The 4,839-nt window shown below is 40.2% G+C and overlaps 1 long non-coding RNA gene across 1 annotated transcript; it reads right to left on the reverse strand.

Moving 5' to 3' along the window:
- Nucleotides 1-1,391: 1,391 nt before the first annotated feature.
- On the reverse strand, nt 1,392-4,418 carry LOC116055819. Its single transcript, XR_004897923.1, has 5 exons — nt 4,264-4,418; nt 4,125-4,144; nt 2,778-2,889; nt 2,071-2,244; nt 1,392-1,619 (listed from the first exon to the last, which is right to left on the reverse strand). It is a non-coding gene; the product is annotated as an uncharacterized LOC116055819 (long non-coding RNA).
- Nucleotides 4,419-4,839: the final 421 nt, after the last annotated feature.

Consider the following 4,839-nt stretch of genomic DNA (forward strand, 5'->3'; position numbering starts at 1 on the left):
TGGAACAACTATCTCTGAAATTGCTCCAGTTCATTCAACTTTATTTATAGTGTCAAACCACAACAGGAGTTATTTTGTAATATTTTATATTATCATTATTATTATTTATATATGAGCGGTCTATCAGCTGATATATAAATAGTTTTGTAAACAGAGACAAAGAATCCCTTCTGAGAGGAGGTTAGTTATGAACCAGAGTTTTCATCAGCATCATTTTATTGTCAACAACATGATAGATTTATGGTTTCCATCTTCTGCATGCTTTACTCCAACAGTTGACACATTTCATTAGATTTGATGTGAAGAGACTCTAATGAGTTCATTCAGCCATGAAGATAAAGTCAGAACAGCCAGAATCCCAGAGAAGAACATCAGCTTCAGATAGGACAGTCACTATTAATATCATTATATCATCTTGTAGTCAAAGTCAGGGGAAAGATGTGTGTGAAATTTGGTTTATGTTTCCATCAATGCATTCATATCTTTATTGTTATGGTAGTAAGTAGCTGGAGCATTAGCAGGAAATATTAACAGCTGTGATCACATGACCTCCACGTTCAGTAACAACTTCTACACTGATCTCTGCTGTTTGATAAAGAATCATCTTCACTGTAATAAAGGACCATATGAAGTCTACGCATCAATATTTCATTTTCAATCTAGGGGTCGGAAAAACAAAAGCAGAAACAGCAGTAAATCCGTCTTATGTTCTTCTTTACAAAGTAAATCAACATCAGACTGACTGACATGTGATGTCATTCTTCTTAGAAAACAATCAGTTCTTAGAAATATCTCCTGATATATCGTCTCTAGACGTCTTTTATTAAACTTTTGTTTTTGTTAAAGAAGGAAAAGAAAGATCCCAATACTCCTATTGAATCACAATAAATGAAATCACTCTCGTGTATCAGGAAAGCAAATCAGATCTAAAGCACATCTTCCCGGCCCTGATTCAGTCTTTCCTTTTTAAGATCTGGCTTACTGTGGGATGTAAAAACTGATCCGTCCATTGACTAAATACTGGAAAGGCGCGCACCAAAACGTCTATGAGCATCAAGGACGGTTCTTTCAGCCCTCGCTCTGTCACCACCAGTTGGTGCTGGTACTTGGTCTCTAACTGCTTCATCGACCTTTGAAACAAGTTGCTCAGACTTTCAGCTTCAGCACAGTTGCCTAGTGGGACTGTCCCCTTGTTTCCTCTGTTGCAAACCAAACAACTCACGACATGACTTTACAAGGAGGCTTAACTCCTCCGTTATAGAGATCAAACGTTTCGCACCGGACATTCTCTGGAACTCTGATGGTTCCATCGAAATATGTCTTTCTGGCAAATCGCCCTAGTACTTTTGGCTCTGGATAGAAGGTCATCACTGCGTCAGCTACATATCTTGCCCACTTGCTGAGACAGGAAGCACCAATCAGGACTTTCTTGGTCCAGTGGCATCAGTGGACATGGAGACTCCGTAGTACCTGACTGAACCTGGGCTTTTACTCTGAGAGACACAGATGGTTTTGGAGACCAGAGGCTTTTTGTTAATATCCCCCCTCAGTTCACCGACGAGCTGTTGCAGCTGCTGTCTGATTGCTCCTTCATTGACTTGTCCAGTCAGGTCGACAACCTGCAAGAAAACATATTATCAATCTGCTGATGCATCCATCATTCACTGAGTCATGCTTTGTGTCTGTTAATGTACAGCACGGCTGCTGGATCATAGAAACAATCATAATCATGATTACTTTAGTCACTATTAAAATCAGGATTATCTAACAGGATTCCTCGCTGACTTTTAGAAAGATGTTGCATTTATTGAAGATAATAAACAGTGAAAGCTGTTAAATCAATCAAACAGTTTGAACGTAATGTGTAAAATAATCTTTTTCCACGATTACTCTGTTTTTGTGATCGTTAGGAGCCGGAATTAAAATCATAATCAATGTTTAATTACTAGCACAGCTCTACTGAGAGATTAATAACATCTGTAATATTTGGAGACGTTTAGGTGAAGTAGGAAGAACGCTTTACAACTTTACAAAGAAGAATTGTTATCTTTTGAGAAACTGTCCTCTTACCATGTCGAGCACACATGAAAATGGACTCCTCCTGGGTACCTCAGAGGAACATTTCTCAAAAGGTAGAGGGATCGGATCTTAAATTCACTTATCAAATCAGCATCACTCAGAATCCTTTCTGGGTGAATATGGCGGCGTGTTGATCTTTCCCAAAAAGAAGATGCTGTGAAGAACCTGTGAAGTCAAAACACATTCAGAGAGATATATCATTGTGTGTGTGTGTGTAACCGAGCAACACATTCATGAACGGGTTCCTACCATATCCTACGAAAAGTTGTGCACATCAATTCCTAAGAATATGAAATAGACCTTTTTCACAGCAGACATTTTAACTTGTCATAGTAGGAAAAGCACAGCTGGAATTGATAACCTTAATGATGGCTCAGTTCCATCAGGTGTCCCAGTAAGCTATTTCAGTGAGTCAGCATGCTCAATACCAGGACCTCTCCTAAGTGGAATGCGGCCATCATTAATGGTTTTGAATACACCTGTGCTTTTCCTGCTATGACATGTCAACATGTCTGCTGGGAAAAAGGTCTATTAGGAGGGTCACATGACGCCGGCTAAAGTTTAGTGGACAAGGAGCCAAACATCATGAGAACAGGCTGAACTGAGAAGATTTATAGTAACTAAATACACTGACAGGGTCATGCATTATGTTCATAAACACATTTCAATAGATTATAAAAAGTCTCCATCAGACATACCTCATCCACTAACACCCTATTAGGTTTCTGCCTCTCCATGGCAACCATTTCATTGATAATCAGGAAAGCATTCTGTCTGAAAGGCTCTCCCTCTACCAGGAATTCTTCTCGTCTAAAATAATAAACATGTAAAAATGGAGAATTAAAAAGCAGAATGCAGCAATAACGTGTTTGAGTAAATCAAAGATACAATAGATCCATATATCTACATACATAAATGTTAAATACTACATTCAAACACAGCAACAAAAATCAGACTTCAACACTTCTTTAAGTTTTAGATAATATCAGTCTCAACCTGGGGCGATTCTAGGATCAGACCTTTAGGGGGGTCAGCCCCTAACAGGGTGATTCTAGGATCAGACCTTTAGGGGGGTCAGCCCCTAACAGGGTGGTTCTAGGATCAGACCTTTAGGGGGGTCAGCCCCTAACAGGGTGGTTCTAGGATCAGACCTTTAGGGGGGTCAGCCCCTAACAGGGCGATTCTAGGATCAGACCTTTAGGGGGGTCAGCCCCTAACAGGGTGGTTCTAGGATCAGACCTTTAGGGGGACTCAGCCCCTAACAGGGTGGTTCTAGGATCAGACCTTTAGGGGGACTCAGCCCCTAACAGGGTGGTTCTAGGATCAGACCTTTAGGGGGACTCAGCCCCTAACAGGGTGGTTCTAGGATCAGACCTTTAGGGGGACTCAGCCCCTAATGAGAATGTGACACGGATTTAGTGCATGCAAAAGCCCCCCCACCCCCCCGCTAAATCAGTAACTTCATTAGCCGATAATCTTTGAGCTACTGAACAACAACGTCAGCTAACGTTCTTTGACACTATGATGGAACTAAACCTGACACTTTATAAATCTCAGTAATAACAACCAGTTTGACACAATGTTCTAACATTCAGCAATTTTAGTTGCTTACGTTTTTCATTTGGGTTCTAAGCTGCGCCATGAAATTACCAACTTCTTCTCTGGGGACTACTAACGTTAAACTTCCCAACCGGGAGTCTGGCACAACCTCCTCTGATGTGCCAACATTGCGTTTCTGTTAACCCTTTCCTTGACGGGGTTCCAGGTGCGTAGCATTGGCGACAGACACACAGGATATTAAGCCTGTTTCAAGCTCTTTGAACCTGTCATTGTTTGTCCTCTGTCACTAACAGAAACTCACTTCAAACACCAAAACTGATAAAAAAAATTAAAAAAAAGTTTTATATTAGAATTTAGGGTCTCTTTTGTCTTTACCTTTCATAAGTTTCTCTTGAATATAATCCTCTATATTAAGTCGTTTGTGGATTTCAATATATACATTTTGTCAAGAATTAAAATAACATGTTTCGATCTTTTTGACTCACCTCTGCAGTTCAGCAGCAGCCTGATGCAATCAGAAATAAAGGTACATTACAACACAACAACATGAATGGATTTAGTCATGTAGAATTGGATCATAATGCTGTCAAATATTCAAACATTCATGTCAAAGCAGCTACTCACCATTGTTAGTTATTAATGAAATAGAAAGAAGGAACTGAAGCTGTGCTCTCTGATATTTCAAACGACCACGCCTTAAATCTTGAGTTATGGTTGTGTGGAGACTCCACGCAGAGCTTTCTCTGTAGTTCATAAGTCTGTCTCTTTAAGAGAATAGCAGGGCCGGCATGTGTGTGTGTGTGTGTGTGTGTGTGTGTGTGTGTTTGAAAAGTTAACCCTCTCCTTGATTTCATGTTGTTTATGGAGAAGGAGAACCAGGAAATGAGTCGGGGGGGGTAACACTACTACTAGGAACTGAAGCTCTGATATTCAAACGACCGCGCCTTACTTTGTTGCGTTGAATGCACCCAGAACAGAACGATGAGAGATTAATAGAGGGAGTCAGTTTGCTCACTCCTTCATAGAGAAGAAATCATTGTTCATATGTAGGAGTGTGTGCCAGTAAAACACAAAGTCACATGACTAGCTACTGTATCTTGCATTAGACAGACTCCTGCGTACTCGGGTGTGGTATCAAAATAATTATGATTAAGATACCAGTTGTATTCATTAACATATTGTTCTCATGTATGAGATACT

This window comes from Sander lucioperca, chromosome 7 (genome assembly GCF_008315115.2).
Source record: "Sander lucioperca isolate FBNREF2018 chromosome 7, SLUC_FBN_1.2, whole genome shotgun sequence".
Lineage (NCBI taxonomy): Eukaryota > Metazoa > Chordata > Actinopteri > Perciformes > Percidae > Sander > Sander lucioperca.